The following is a 16,428-nucleotide window of genomic DNA, read 5'->3' on the forward strand; positions in this document are numbered from 1 at the left end:
AAAAGACTCACACACCCAGATGTTCACTGAAACACTATTTGCAATACCCAAGACATGGAAGCAACCTAAGTGTTCATTGACAGATGAACGGCTAAAGAAGATGTGGTATATTTATACATGGAACATTCAGTTCAATTCAGTCGCTCAGTCGTGTCCGACTCTTTGCGACCCCATGAATTGCAGCATGCCACGATGGCACCCCACTCCAGTACTCTTGCCTGGAAAATCCCATGGACGGAGGAGCCTGGTAGGCTGCAGTCCGTGGGATCGCTAAGAGTCGGAAATGACTGAATGACTTCACTTTCACTTTTCACTTTCATGCTTTGGAGAAGGAAATGGCAACCCACTCCAGTGTTCTTGCCTGGAGAATCCCAGGGACGGGGGAGCCTGGTGGGCTGCCGTCTATGGGGTCGCACAGAGGCGGACATGACTGAGGCAACTTAGCAGCAGCAGCAGGCCTCCCTGTCCATCACCAACTCCCGGAGTTCACTCAGACTTACGTCCATCGAGTCAGTGATGCCATCCAGCCATCTCATCCTCTGTCGTCCCCTTCTCCTCCTGCCCCCAATCCCTCCCAGCATCAGAGTCTTTTCCAATGAGTCAACTCTTCGCATGAGGTGGCCAAAGTACTGGAGTTTCAGCTTTAGCATCATTCCTTCCAAAGAACACCCAGGACTAATCTCCTTTAGAATGGATTAAGTGGATCTCCTTGCAATCCAAGGAACACTCAAGAGTCTTCTCCAACACCACAGTTCAAAAGCATCAATTCTTCAGCGCTCAGCTTTCTTCACCGTTCAACTCTCACATCCATATATGACCACTGGAAAAACCATAGCCTTGACTAGACAGACTTTTGTTGGCAAAGTAATGTCTCTGCTTTTGAATATGCTATCTAGATTGGTCATAACTTTCCTTCCAAGGAGTAAGCATCTTTTAATTTCATGGCTGCAGTCACCATCTGCAGTGATTTTGGAGCCCAGAAAAATAAAGTCTGACACTGTTTCCACTGTTTCCCCATCTATTTCCCATGAAGTGATGGGACCAGATGCCATGATCTTCATTTTCTGAATGTTGAGCTTTAAGTCAACTTTTTCACTCTCCACTTTCACTTTCATCAAGAGACTTTTTAGTTCCTCTTGACTTTCTGCCATAAGGGTGGTGTCATCTGCATATCTGAGGTTATTGATATTTCTCCCGGCAATCTTGATTCCAGCTTGTGTTTCTTCCAGCCCAGCATTTCTCATGATGTACTCTGCATAGAAGTTAAATAAGCAGGGTGACAATATACAGCCTTGACGTACTCCTTTTCCTATTTGGAACCAGTCTGTTGTTCCATGTCCAGTTCTAACTGTTTCTTCCTGACCTGCTGAGCCATAAAAAGAAGGAAATAAAGCCATTTGCAGCAACAAGGATAAACCTAGAGATTATCATGTTAAGTGAAGTAAATCAGACAGAGAAAGGCAGATATCATGTATCACTTATACATGGAATCTAAAAAGAATGATATAAATGAACTTCTTTACAAAACAAACTCAGACTCACAGACTTAGAAAACAAACTTATTGTTACCAGCAGGGAAGGGTGGAGGGAAGGGATAGTTAGGGAGTTTGGGACTGACATGTACACACTGCTATATATAAAATAAGTAAACAACAAGGACCTACTGTATAGCACAAGGAACTATACTCAATATCTTGTAATGACCTATAATGGAAAAGAATCTGAAAAGAATATATCTACATATACATATGTGTATATATATGTGTACATATAGCTGAATTACTTTGCTGTATACTTGAAACTAACACATTATTGTAAATGAACTATACCTCAATTTTAAAAACATTTTTTAAAAAAAGTCACATGCTCTGGGCAGAGAACACAGGAGGAAAAGGTAGAAAGTGTCTGGTGGGGCCAAGAAACACACCATGTTTAATGTTAAACACACCATGTTTTTCCAGTAGTCATGTATGGATGTGAGAGTTGGACTATAAAGAAAGCTGAGCGCAGAATTGATGCTTTTGAACTGTGGTGTTGGAGAAGACTCTTGGGAGTCCCTTGGACTGCAAGGAGATCCAAACAGTCCATCCTAAAGGAGTTCAGTCCTGAGTGTTCATTGGAAGGACTGATGTTGAAGCTGAAACTCCGATACTTTGGCCACCTGATGCAAAGAGCTGACTCATTTGAAAAGACTCTGATGCTGGGAAAGATTGAGGGCAGGAGGAGAAGGGGACTACAGAGGATGAGATGGTTGGATGGCATCACCGACTCAGTGGACATGGGTTTGGGTGGACTCTGGGAGTTGGTGATGGACAGGGAGGCCTGGCATGCTGCGGTCCATGGGGTCGCAAAGAGTGGGACACGACTCAGCAACTGAACTGAACTGAACATCATGTTTAAACACACCAACACACCATGAAACACAACTTCTGTTCTCAATGAGTTTGTTCTGTAGAATGCCTATGGGTTGGGGGTGATGATAGTCCCCATTGTTACAACTTTAATTTGTTTTCAAAGTGACCTTGAATTTTATATTCTGTTATAGGATTCTCCTATTAATAGATCAATCTTTACCAAGCTAACCATATTTCTGAGTAACTATTATGTACTGTGCGTGCTTAGTCACTCAGTCATGTCTGACTCTTTATGACCTCATAGATTATAGCCCACCAGGCTCCCCTGTCCATGGGGATTTTCCAGGAAAGAATACTGGAGAGAGTTGCCATGCTCTCCTCCAAAGGATCTTCCCTACCCAGGGATCGAACCCAGGTCTCCCGCATTGCAGGCAGATTCTTTACCATCTGAGCCACCAGGGAAGCCCAAAGGCACCCAGCTAGAAACTAAAAAAGACATAGAAGTGTTAGATTTGTTCTGCCTTCAAGGAGTTTGTGAGTTTAGATAATCAATGCTTCTTACATAAGATCTTGCAAAGGGGCTCAATCAGCCAGAATGCAATGAAGCAGTACACAAAGCTGAGACTTGAACCACACTGCCAGTTTTGAGCCTCAGTCCTGACACTTGCAAGCCAGGGGGCTGTGGACACACTGCTTAAATTCTGTGTTTCCGTTCCTTACTCTGTGAGGTTGGGATGATAAAATTAGTTGTCTGCCTAACAAGATTTTCTAAGGGGACAGCTTCCTACAAAGCTTTCTGGCTTAGAGGAAAATAAAATGTAAGTATGAAAATAGGAGTACTTTTAAGAAACTGAAGTTGGTTCGTACTCAAAACTTATCAAAAGAGCTCGGAACACATATAGGGGTGCAGCTACTCTGGCTATTGAATGTTCTGTGCAGCTGTGCAGATGGAGTCCCTTACATACTAAAGGCAGAAGTCAACTCTTGAGATTTTGTTTAGTTACCTCTTTGTCAAAATTTCCAAAACTGTAGTCTCCTTATGTTAGAGCCAGCACTGGTTTTTCTTTGCTTTTTGATGAACTTTTGACCTAAATTGCTTTTCCAATCTCCAGTCATTTAGTGGAAGACCATTAGTGACTGGTTAAATACACAGGTACCCCCCTGCACACACACACACACACACACACTCATATATTACATTTCAGGCCAAATTGAATTACAGAAGGAACCAATTTGAAAAGTTATTGAATTAAAACCCTACAAGAGAGAGATGGATTTTATGTTAGTGGTTGGCATGACAACTTAATATGCTGGAGAGTAATATGTGCTGAGTTCACATCGTTGGAGACTCTGACAAGTTCAAGGCCAGGATTGTGCCTCTAAATCTTGTTGCCACGGTAATACAGCATACGGCCAGAGTCCACTGAAATGAATACCTCTGACAGCTCATGCCAGCAAGAGCTATCTGATTAAAAGGGATCTTTTCATTAAAAAAAAAAAAAAAAAAAGGAAAGAAACAGTATTTCAACAAGATCAGGAGCAAAAATGCAAAGGCAGGATATTGAAATTTGGGCAAGAGAAAATCTAAAAGGAAAGCAACCAGTGGATGCCAAGAAGTAACTAATAAAGATCTGTTTTATTTACAAGGGGTTGGTGATGTGTGAAGGTCTGCACGCAGGGAGTCCAGCCTGCAGGGCCATTTTGTAAGTGAAATGATACTGCCCCAGTTTGATTCCCTGGCTCAAGCTCAGCAGAATGATTTCATTTGACTGGTGGATACCCCTTTCCCATGGCAGGTTTTAATTTGACAGATTTTCTTCTCTGATAATACATGGAAGAAAATGGTTTCTGAGCGACTTTATAGGTCACATATATGTCCCAAGATGAAAAGCCAGCCCATAAAAACCTCATCCCAGAGTTGAGGTCACCAAAATGCCACTGCCTTTAGCCACTAGAATCACCTTTCAGATATTCTCCTGATTCATATCCCAGGGACTTGTTAACAGGATAACAGTTTTAGGATCATGATCTTAGAGACTCCTCATTTCCTCATTTTACATGCCATTTATCTTGGATTAGTCTATGACGAAGCTGTGGTTCTTGGAGTTTCTTAAGCTCTTAGAGTGGAGAAGAAGAAAGAATCCTCAAGTTCATGATCCTATTTCCCATAGGGATTTGAGCCAGTCTCCGTGGGAGCCAGCTCTCTTTCACATGTCCAGGGATGTAATGGGAATAATCAGTAAATGGAGACACACAGGTAAGAAGGTAAAAGGTGCAATCTAATAGGAATTCAGAATCCTAGATCATCAGTTCTAATTTAAAGATCAGGGTCTTCCCTGGTGGTCCAGGGGTTAAGACTTCGCCTCGCAATGCAAAGAATAGGAGTTTAATCCCTGGTCAGAGAGCTAAGAACCCACGTGCCTTATGGCCAAAACACCAAAAAAGAAAACTGAAGCAATATTGTAACAAATTCAATAAAGACTTTAAAAAATGGCCCACATCAAAACAATAATAAAGTCCAGATCAGAGAGTTCATTTCATAAGCAAATGAAAATTTACTATGTCTATTCCTTCCTGTGCAAATAGCCTCTACAGTATGAACTGTAGTGGAGAGAATATTGACCTTAAAATTACTGACCAAAATCCAACTCCTACTTCTGCAAATAATTTGCTGAGTAACCTTGGCAAAGTATTTAATTTCGGTCTGTTTCTTAAGACATAAAACAAGGTAGATTATCCTAGCCATCACCTGTAACAGTAATTTGGAATGTATAGCCTAACTACAGAGAGAAGCTTTTAGAAATTCAGATTCCCTCTCCCCTCCCTCCAATCTCTGCTGCTAAGTCGCTTCAGTCATGTCTGACTCTGTGCGACCCCATAGATGGCAGTCCATGAGGCTCCCCTGTCCCTGGGATTCTCCAGGCAAGAACACTGGAGTGGGTTGCCATTTCCTTCTCCAATGCATGAAAGTGAAAAGTGAAAGTGAAGTCGCTCAGTCGTGTCCAACTCTTCGAGACCCCATGGACTGCAGCGCACCAGGCTCCTCCATCCATGGGATTTTCCAGGCAAGAGTACTGGAATGGGGTGCCATTGCCTTCTCTACTGAGTCAAAATTTGTAATTTTCAAGAGCTCTACACGTGATTCTGATTTGCATCTATGTTTAAGAATCACCAAAGGGGGCTTCCCTGGTGGTTCAGTCGTAGAGAATCTGCTTACCAATGCAGGAGACATGGGTTTGATCCTTGGTCTAGGAAGATCCCACATGCCTCAGAGCAGCCAAGTCCCTGCACCACACGGCTGAGCCGGTGCTCTAGACTCTAGAGCTGCGACTAGTGAGCCCACACTCTAGTCTGTGTCCACAAGAAGAGAAGCCACTGCAGCGAGAAGCTCGTGTGCCATAACTAGAGAGTAGCTGGCCCTCACTCACCACAAGTAGGGAAAAGCTTGTGCAGTAATGAAGACCCAGAACAGCCATAAATAAATACATGAATAAAATTATTTTTTTTAAAATGAATCACCAAAATTATGTACAACTTGTAAATATGAACAAGCTAATAGATGAGCTGTCTTAAGCTTCTTAATCAGTCAAAGAAGGGTACTGCTAATATTAGCTTTTTCTTTCTCCAGCTTACATGTTTAATATTGAAAACAGGGTAAAGAAATCAGGAATGCTGGAAAGTTGGCAAGCATAAGGTGGTTATAGTTTCTCTACCATTTAAAATATTTGGAGATGTCCAAGCTTGAAATGAAAAGCTCTTTGAAGTAACTCTCTTTGTTCACAGTTTGCAATATTCCCCTCAGGCTTTATTGATCCGGACAGAATGATACTTGATGTTTATCTAATGCTTACTGGCACTGTTCTAAGTGCCTTCTAAGTGTTAGCTTATTTGATCTTACCCCCTCTTACACACATGATGTGGAGAGATTAAGTAAGTTGTCTGAGACCTCATGGATAAAAATAGGTAGAGGTGGGCTTTGAACTCAGCAACCCTGCTCCAGAGCCCCATTCTTAATCACAGTGCTATTCAACCACTTTATAGATCAAATATTTTCAAAGTAAAATGTTAAACTTTCTTAAGTAAAAGCAAAAGCCTAAAAATAAAAGTTTTCTAGGCTTTAGATCTTCATTTCTTAACGTATAGTTCTTAGACTTCTTACATTTGAATCATCCGAGGTACTTTTTTAAAATGCAGTTTTTGAGCATGTGGAGTAAAGGGAACCCTAGTATGCTGTTGGTGGGAATGTAAATCGGGGCAGTCACTATGGAAAACAATAAAGAGGTTCTTCAAAAAACTAAAAATGGAATACCGTATGATCCATCAATTCTGCTCCCGGGTATATCTCTGAAGAAAACAAAAACACTAATTTGAGAAGATGCATACACCTCAGTGTTCATCTAAGATATGAGATGTGTGCCCAAGTGTCCATAGATGGATGAATAAATAAAGATAATGTGAGACACACACACAAACACACACACACTGGAATATTACTGAGCCATAAAAAAGAATGAAATTCTACCATTTGCAACAACATGGGTGGACCTAAAGGGTATTATGCTTAGTGAAATAAATTAAACAGAAAAAGACAAATATTCTGAGCTATCACTTATATGTGGAATCTAAAAAATAAAACGAATGAATGAATATAACAAAACAGAAACAGACTCACAGATATGGAGAACAAACTAGTTTTTACCAGTGGGAAGAGGACCAGGGTAGGGGGTTGCTGCTGCTGCTGCTGCTACTAAGCTGCGTCAATTGTGTCCGACTCTGTGTGACCCCATAGACGGCAGCCCACCAAGCTCCCCCGTCCCTGGGATTCTCCAGGCAAGAACACTGGAGTGGGTTGCCATTTCCTTCTCCAATGCATGAAAGTGAAAAGTGAAGGTGAAGTCACTCAGTCATGTCTGATTCTTCGTGACCCCATGGACTGTAGCCTACCAGGCTCCTCCGTCCATGGGATTTTCCAAGCAAGAGTACTGGAGTGGGTTGCCATTGCCTTTTCCGTGTAGGGGGTTAAGAGATAAAAACTACTTTGTACGAAATAAATAAGCAGCAAGGATATATTGTACAGTACAGGGAAATATAGCCATTATTTCATAATAACTTTCAATGGAGTATAAGCTATAAAACTATTGAATCACTATGTTGCACACCTGAAACTTATATTCAATTTTTTAAAATGCATTTTCCAGGGGCTACTCTGAGACCTACTGCACTGGAACCTCAGGTATGGGTGGGTGCTGGGAACTGTTTTTTTTTTTTTTTTCACTCAGTCGCGTCTGACTCTTTGCAACCCCATAGACTGTATAGTCCATGGAATTCTCCAGGCCAGAATACTGGAGTGGGTAGCCTTTCCCTTCTCCAGGGGATCTTCCCAACCCAGGGATCGAACCCAGGTCTCCCTAATTGCAGGCAGATTCTTTACCAGCTGAGCCACAAGGGAAGCCCGGGAACTGTTATTTAGAAAATATCCTCCTTAGTCGATTATTACCTCTTTTTTTTTTTGAGCTTCATTGAAGTGTAATTGACAGGTAAAAAACTGGATATATTTAGGTTGTACAATGTGATTTTTAAAAAGTATACATCGTGATGATTTAATGTAAATGTATACACTGTGAAATGATTACTATAATTGAACTAATTAACACATCCATCACCTCACATAGTTACTTTAATGTGTGGGTGTGATGAGAACATATAAGAATTAGGTTTTAGCAAGGTAGGGGATAATTGAGCCCAGAAAAGTTTAAGAACACTGGCCTGGATTAACATTTGTGGATCACCATTGCTGGGGATAAGGGCGGGTAGAACATTTGGGAGTCACTGAATCAAAGCTGTTTGCTTTAGACTCAGATGTTGGGCGCTGCCTGGGGTGGAACATTCAGTCTTGTGACTAATGGATGGTCTGCACAAGGCACGGCTTCTGGCTGTTATCTGCCAAGGAGCGAAGCCAGCGAACTGACAGTTTGAATTTGCCTTCGGGGCCCAGATCTCCTTTCCCCTCAATGGGTTCCCACTTGTTGGTAACAGAGTTAGCACCGGCCTGGAACTTTGAAGTTTTCCTTTTCAATATCTAAATGCCAGGGAGGCTCCGTGTCACTGCACACTCCTTCTCAGGCACAATGGCAGAGTCAGGGAGCGGACTGCTTGGAATGCAGTCTGACCCCACTGGGGCTTTGAAATGGATTGGAACTTGCAGACTCATAAGAGTTCATCCTGGTGTCTTTTACAGATGGGCAAAGAAAAGGAAGCCAAGAGTTTGTTAACCCAGAAGGGTTGGGGATTTGTAGGTTGGAAAAAGTCCATGGTAATTCTTTTAGGAATTGAAAATTTTTTATGTGAGGCTTATTGAGGATAGTTTATATTATATTGAGGCATAATTTAATTTATGCAGTAAATTTCACGTTTTTTGAGTGTCTGGTTTGATGAGTTCTGGAAGCTAAGCTCAGTGCCATACCACCAATGCCAGTTCTTAGTTTAGACTAACTCAGTCAGGTGCGTGCTAAGTTGCTTCAGTTGTGTCCGACTCTTTGTGACCCTATGGACTGTAGCCCACCAGGCTCCTCTGTCCATAAGATTTCCCAGGCAAGAATAGTGGAGTGGGTTGCCAGGCCCTCTAGGGGATCCTCCGCACCCAGGGATTGAACCCGAGTCTCATTATGTCTTTTGCATTGCAGGTGGGCTCTTTACCACTAGCGCCACCTGGGAAGCCGGGAGTAGGTACTTACTGAACATGCTATATGCATGTTAGACCCTGAAAAATGAGGTCGTTTATGCTTACAGCTTCTGATAAAAAATAATCATCACACTGGAAGTTCTAACAACACCTAAAGAAGAAGGAGCTTCCTCTATGGCCCTGGAAACCAATGGGAAGGAAGAGAACGTCATTCAACAGTGTTGGAGTGCCTCAGAAGAGCATTTTTTTGCACCTGGAAAGCCCCAAAATGATATTACCACACTGAGACACATGAGGGCGCTCTAACAAGCCAGCATTACAAACACTTTTTTTTTTTTCATTCTAACAAAGGTTGTTTGTTTTTTAATTTATTGGAATGCTTTGTTGAAAAACCCTGGTGAATTCCCACTCCCACCCTTGGTCTCGTTGGCCACTCTTGGATGAGAGAAAAGAATTTGGCATCAAGTGAATCTGTCTTTGACTAAGTCCTCCGCGGTTTATTGTATCCAACCACAGCTTCATGGTGAGGGCTCCAGTCAGCTTCCCTATTTAAACTCACGTGGAGAGGCTTCCAAACAAACCCGAGATTAGAATACCTTGTGAATCACAAAGAGACCTGAGATTAGCCCTAAAATTCTTTTTTAAATTGTTGTTTTCAGGCCTTCCTGGAACAGAGCACACAAGTGTTAAAAAATAAATGCTGGGCTACATTTTACAAAGACTTGTGAGGCGTTTCTTTCACCTAGTCAACAATTTGGCTGGTTCCTTGTCAGCAGAACCATGGTGATCCATTTAGAGGAAAGCTCTCTTTACAGCAAAGCAGCAGGGAGACAGGACAGGGTTACTGGTTTTGGCGTCTAAGTGGCTGTTCAAAACAAAAACCAAAAAAAAAGGTTCTGGATACATTTAAAATTTTTTGAAAATCAATGACTCATTTGTTACAGAAGAACCAAGTACAAAATAAAAGACACTTCATAAAAATTGCATTAGAATGCTCTGATGGGACTCTAATGAATTTAATGCTAGGGGTGCACGATTTCCTTGAAAGGTCTGGGATTTCTTAAGGATCACTCTCTTAGGGGAAGTGTTAGATTCTATCATTTGCAAAAATGTCTCTGCAAAGACTTTCTACAATTAACAGAATAAAATGCTCACATGAAGAAAGAAGTCTTTTACTTAGTCAAACCTATCCAATAAAAAATACAATTGTTTCAAGCAGAAAGTTATCTCTGGCTGTTATGTCTAAATTATGTAATAGCATGGCCTTAAAACTAGGAAAAAGAAAAGAGAGGACTCTAAAGACAGGGTGTGGCCCTGGCCTGGATTCATGGATGCTTGGCACCAGTCAGGAGGACCACCCCAGGGTACTCTGTCTCCACACAGAAGTAAAAGCCTGAACGACTCAGCCAGACCGGGACACCTTCACATAGTCCCACTGTAGACCTTCTCAATCACCTTGTTCAAAAGTCATTCTCTCATTCTATCTTCACCTTAAACCTTGGATCTGAAGTTCATCATCATCATCACCATCATCAATATTTGTAGTTTCTCCCCTCTCAGTTATGATCTGAACCCTCCATCCTGCCATCTTGAGACAAATGTGCAAAGAATCTTCTTAATCAACCAAGCCCTTACCCTCTTCCTCCCCTGCAACTCTTCCAGGAATGTCCTTCCCTCTCACCAGGGCTCACACACAAAATACAGCCAATGCCAATAATCTCTCTGGGCCCATCACCTATCAGAGTTGTGTTAAGAATGCCAGGAATGTCAAATGGCCATCACATTAGCTAACCATCAATTTGGGATGGATTTACCTTCAAGGTGACTTACACTCCATTTTATTATAAATCCCTACACTGTTCATTCTGGAGAAGGCAATGGCACCCCACTCCAGTACTCTTGCCTGGAAATCCTGTGGACGGAGGAGCCTGGTAGGCTGCAGTCACTAAGAGTCGGACACGACTGAGTGACTTCACTTTCACTTTTCACTTTCATGCATTGGAGAAGGAAATGGCAACCCACTCCAGTGTTCTTGCCTGGAGAATCCCAGGGATGGGGGAGCCTGGTGGGCTGCCGTCTATGGGGTCGCACAGAGTCGGACATGACTGAAGCGACTTAGCAGCAGCAGCAGCAGCATACTATTCATTCAGGGCAGAAATGTGACTTCAAGAGCTATTCTGTATGTCAACAATCATCTTCTTACAAGTGAAATGCATGAAGAATACAATGTGAGAGGAAAGGTATTCTGTTTATGGAGAGGAAATGCTATCATTTAGCATTTCAGTTATGTCCCCAGCAAGCAATAGAGTTAAGGGCCAAGCTGACAATTATAACTCCAAGTTTCTCAAGAAATGGAATGGAGGAAAAGGAAATCCAAAGAGACAGTGACCTGAGTTGGTGACCAAGTTCTGCAAAAGATGAATGAAGACAAGCAAAGTGCCTCAAAACAGATCTGTTAACATTTTCTTTGAAGAATGGGAGGGGAGTTTCCCACATGCAGTTCAAAATAACTTAGAGACAAATTGTATTTTAAACAAGTTTTCTTGATTAAATGATGTAGTGTTTAGGGATGTAGATTCTGGATCTGTCTAGCTGGGCTGAAATTCTTCCCTGCCCCTTATATTCCAGAATCCTTGGTGTCCCCACATGTAAGATGGGGATAACACCATTGTCCATCCCATAGCATTGCCATTAGAATTACATATTAATACAATAGTCTATCTATACCACCAAACCCACTGCTAGAAATGGGATATGAGATGAAGGAGAAGAAAATAGAGTGAGATTAAACAGAGAAGGGCCTTGTCCAGACTAACAGTTGAAACACTAACGATGTCCAGACTAACCATCAAAGACGAGTTGACCCTTGAGTATGGTCAGATCAACTCTGTGCACCTGAGGTCCCAGGAAAGCAATAAGGTGAAGGAGCTTTAGCTTTGGTGTCATGCTTGTCCATTCAGCACCTTTCGGCTTATTTCTTCATTGTCCACTGTATCTGATTAAGCAAATTTGCTTAATAGCCAAGTTCCAGAGAAAGTAAGTGGCAAACAAAAAGAAGCTGAAGCAATTATAAATATGCATAGAATTAAATCCACAAACTAAAGGGATTTTAGAGGCTCTTTAGGTCAACCCTCAAAGGCTGGAGAGGTTAAGTGGTCTGCTCAACTCACAGGGCTGTCAAGGTATAACCAAGCCAGTACTAGACGCTGAAGGCATCTCCCTAGCACATCAGACTGCAAGAGAGATGGAGATAATAATAATAATGTTACCTTATTTCATATCGTCTGTCCAACAAAAAATGAAAGAGGAACTTTTATACAGGCATCTTTTGAAGTTCAACCCACAATAGACCTTAACACTCTAAATGGGTCACTCCCCATCACCATGGTGATTCTTCCAAGTTTTCCTGGAATCATCAGCTGTTTTCTAATGAGAGCACTCCCCAGAACTTGCAGCTCTACCAGACGGATAAATATTTCCCAGCAGAAAATACTTAGATCCTTAAGCAACTTAGTCAGCAATTGCTTTCCCTTCTCATCTCAGGGAAACAGTCTGGAGCATACTCTTACATTTGCTGTGGGATCAGAGATCTTTTAAAAAATCTTCTCGATTTTACTGATGGCAAGGCTACTTCCCTGGATGTTGTGTGGTTTATATGTTGAAAAACAGCCACCCTCTTGCCTTCTATATTTTGAATCAAGCAGTAAGTATAGAACAATTTAAAAGCCTTGTATCAGTATGGCTGCTCCTCAAAAAAGAATTACATGTGATTCAGCAATTTCATTTCTGGCTACATCTCCAAAAGAGTTGAAAGCAGAGTCTTGAAGAGATATTTGTAAACTCATATTTGTTCATGGTAGTATTTTTCACAATAGTCAAAAGCTGGAAGTAACCTAAATGTCTACCAATGGATGAATGGATAAATAAAATGTGATTTACATACATATGTATACACAAACACACACACACACACACACACACACAATGGAATATTAGTCAGCCTTAAAAAAGAAGGAAATACTAACACGGATTACAACATGGATAACTTTTAAAGATGCTATGCTAAGTAAAATAAGCCAGGCACAAAATGACGAATATTGTATGAGTTCACTTACATGAGCGTCTAGAGTAGTCAGATTCATAAAGACAAAAAGTAGCATGGTGGTTGCCAGGGCCTTGGGGAACTGGAAAATGGGGAGCTGTTGTTTAATGGATAGTACAGAGTTTCAGTTTTGCAAGGTAAAAAAGTTCTGGAGACTGGTTGCAAATAATGAGGGTACTGAACAGTACTGAACTGTATACTTTAAAATGATTAGGATGGTTATTGTTATGTGTATTTTACATAGTTAATTTTTTAATTTGAAAAATTAAGAAAGAAGAGAGGAGAGTGAGAGAGAAAGAGAGAAATGGTGTCTAAGTCCTTAAACCATACACAGTTTGTTATAAGCAGACATACAGTTATTATAGTCTCATTATCAGTCAGTCATTTCAGTTGTTCAGTCATGTCCAACTCTTTGCCACCCCATGGACTGCAGCATGCCAGGCTTCCCTGTCCATCACCAACTCCTAGAGCTTGCTCAAACTCATGTCCATTGAGTCAGTGATGCCATCTAACCATCTCATCCTCTGTTGCCCCCTTCTCCTCCTGCCTTCAATCTTTTCCAGCATCAGGGTCTTTTCCAGTAAGTCAGTTCTTTGCATCAGGTGGCCAAAGTATTGGAGTTTTAACCTCAGCATCAGTCCTTCCAATGAACATTCAGGACTGATTTCCTTTAGGATTGACTGGTTTGATCTCCTTGCAGTCCAAGGGACTCTCAAAAGTCTTCTCTTACACCACAGTTCAAAACGTGAACACAGTTCAAAATGTGACCATAGTCTCATTATACTGCAGTGTAATTGTGAGGTTCACTGGTAAAATCTGAGAGCACTGAGGCAGGAAAAAGCATCGCTTTAAAACAGGGTTAGTCAACAACAAAGGAAAGAAATCCAAGACCAAGTATTTACCTATTTTTCCTCTGAATTTCTCAAGCTTCCACTCAGCTCATAGTGATCTTCAATCAGCTAGCAATAATTGTTTTTCTGGTTTTGTCAGTATTCCCAGAGTTCCCTTGCATAAAATGTGATTTTGACCAAAACGTGAAAACTAGTATGTTGATTATTTCACAGGAAAAATTTGGTTTATCTCTAAAACAGAGAAATCCAAAATCTTAAAGTTCAAATCTTTGCACATGACACAGATCATAAACATGTTAATATCTGTGTGTGTCAACTACAAACTGACACTTACCAAGATCATTGCCAACGACTGAACAACAAAAGTATTTGCCATCTGCCTCTGCGGAGATTGAACCCCATGCTGCTATAGCTGTTGGCCTTCAACAACCTCTGAGGGAGTTCAGGGTAGAGTGAGGTACTCTGTGCTCCAGGCAATCTGGTGGGACAGGTCTTTAGATAGTTGGATGTTCCTAGGAACAGATTTTATGGTCTCGATCCTTGCATCTCCTCATATCTAAAGAAGTTCTAAATCCCTTTATGGTGACATCAGATCTTCCTGACTAACAGAAATCTTTTGTAAAACGAGTGGTTCATGGCATTGAACTCCCCCTTCACCAAAACCTCATATATTGACTTTCCCCCACTGCCGCTTTAGAGCAGTCTCTCAGAGCTATCTGAGATGCTCCCCGCCGGGCTGTAGTCCTCATTTTGCTCCAAATAAAACTTAACGCACAACTCTCAAGTTGTATCTTTTTTTAGTCGACATCTGCTTTCATGGGTTGAATTGTGTTTCCTCCCTCCTGGCTGAAACATGTATCTGTTGAAGCCCTAACTAGCTCCCAAGACCTCAGATGTGACCTTATTTAGGAATAGGGCCCTTACAGATGCAATTAGTTAAGGTGAGGTCACATTAGAGTAAGATGGGTCCCCAATTCAATATGGCTCGTGTTTCTATAAAAAGAGGAAATTTGGGCACAGGCACTCACCCAAGGAGAATACCGTGTGAACATGAAGGCAGAGATCTACCGGCCAAAGAATACCAAAGATTGCCAGAAGCTAGGGAAGAAGCATAGAATAGCCTCTTCCGCCAAGCCCGAAGAAGGAACTAACCCTGCTGACACCTTGATTTTGGACTAGTACTTCCCAGAACCATGACACACTAGATTTCTATTGATAGAGCCAATAAAAAGTAAAAAAACAAAAGCCTTGGCATGAGCTTCCCTAACGCTACCATTTTCCCTTTCCTTGATTCTTTTCTTTTTTTTCCTTGATTCTTTTGCCCTTTAGCTCCTTCTGCTTTTTTTCAACTCTCTTTCCAACAGCTTCCCTGTCCCTGGAACTTTTACTTATCCATGCATCATGATATATTAAAAAGACTTTATTTTTATTTAATTTACTAACTTGTTTTCTTTTATTATGAAAGTAATACACAGTCATGTTTTAAAATTTACTTTCACATAGTTTGTAAAGAAAATAAAGTGAAAAAAAAAAAAGGGGAGACCTCTCTCTTCATTCCCACCTGAGCAGAATATCACAGAACCTCCTCAGAGGTAATCTCTGTTGATGATTCTCTCCAGAATTTTTGGTGCCTTTATACGCAAAAGGTGAAAGGTGAAGTTGCTCAGTCGTGTCCAACTCTTTGCAACCCCGTGGACTGTATGTAGCCTACCAGTCTTCTCCATCCATGGGATTCTCCAGGCAAGAATACGGGAGTGGGTTACCATTTCCTTCTCCAGGGGATCTTCCCGACCCAGGGATCGAACCTGGGTCTCCCGCATTGGAGGCAGACGCTTTAACCTCTGAGCCACCAAGGAAGCCTGCCTATATACACAAGCATATATGATTTGTGCATTTGTTTTTTTAAAAAGGTAAATGTAATCAAATAATATATGCTGTTCTACTCTTGCTTTTCTTTAACTACTGATATATCCTGAAAAGTTTTCCATATCAATATACACAGTTATGCTTCTTATGGTCCTTAAGTGATTCAACCAAATGACCAGTAAAGGATTGTTGGCTCAGAGGTTAAAGCATTTGCCTGCAATGCAGGAGACTTGGGTTCCATCCCTGGGTCAGGAAGATCCCCTGGAGAAGGAAATGGCAAACTAATCCAGTATTCTTGCCTGGAAAATCCCATGGACGGAGGAAACTGGTGGGCTACAGTCCACGGGGTCACAAAGAGTTGAACACGACTTCACTTTCACTTAGATAATTTTCAGTATAGTGTTATTGTAATCAACATTGAAATAAACATTCTTGTATTTTTATATTTAACCACTTATTTCAGAATATCTACAGGATTAACAATTCTAAACCCAATTTACAACGTGGAGGAGGGTAGGTGTTCACCATACCACCAAGCAGTTCTTTGGCACTAATCAAGTTCCCTACAATTTG

General features: G+C 41.3%; 1 non-coding gene across 1 annotated transcript; it reads right to left on the minus strand.

The window, feature by feature from the left end:
• Positions 1-15,773: 15,773 nt before the first annotated feature.
• On the minus strand, positions 15,774-15,845 carry TRNAW-CCA. The gene has a single exon. It is a non-coding gene; the product is annotated as a tRNA-Trp (tRNA).
• Positions 15,846-16,428: the final 583 nt, after the last annotated feature.

This window comes from Bubalus bubalis, chromosome 23, assembly GCF_019923935.1.
Source record: "Bubalus bubalis isolate 160015118507 breed Murrah chromosome 23, NDDB_SH_1, whole genome shotgun sequence".
NCBI lineage: Eukaryota > Metazoa > Chordata > Mammalia > Artiodactyla > Bovidae > Bubalus > Bubalus bubalis.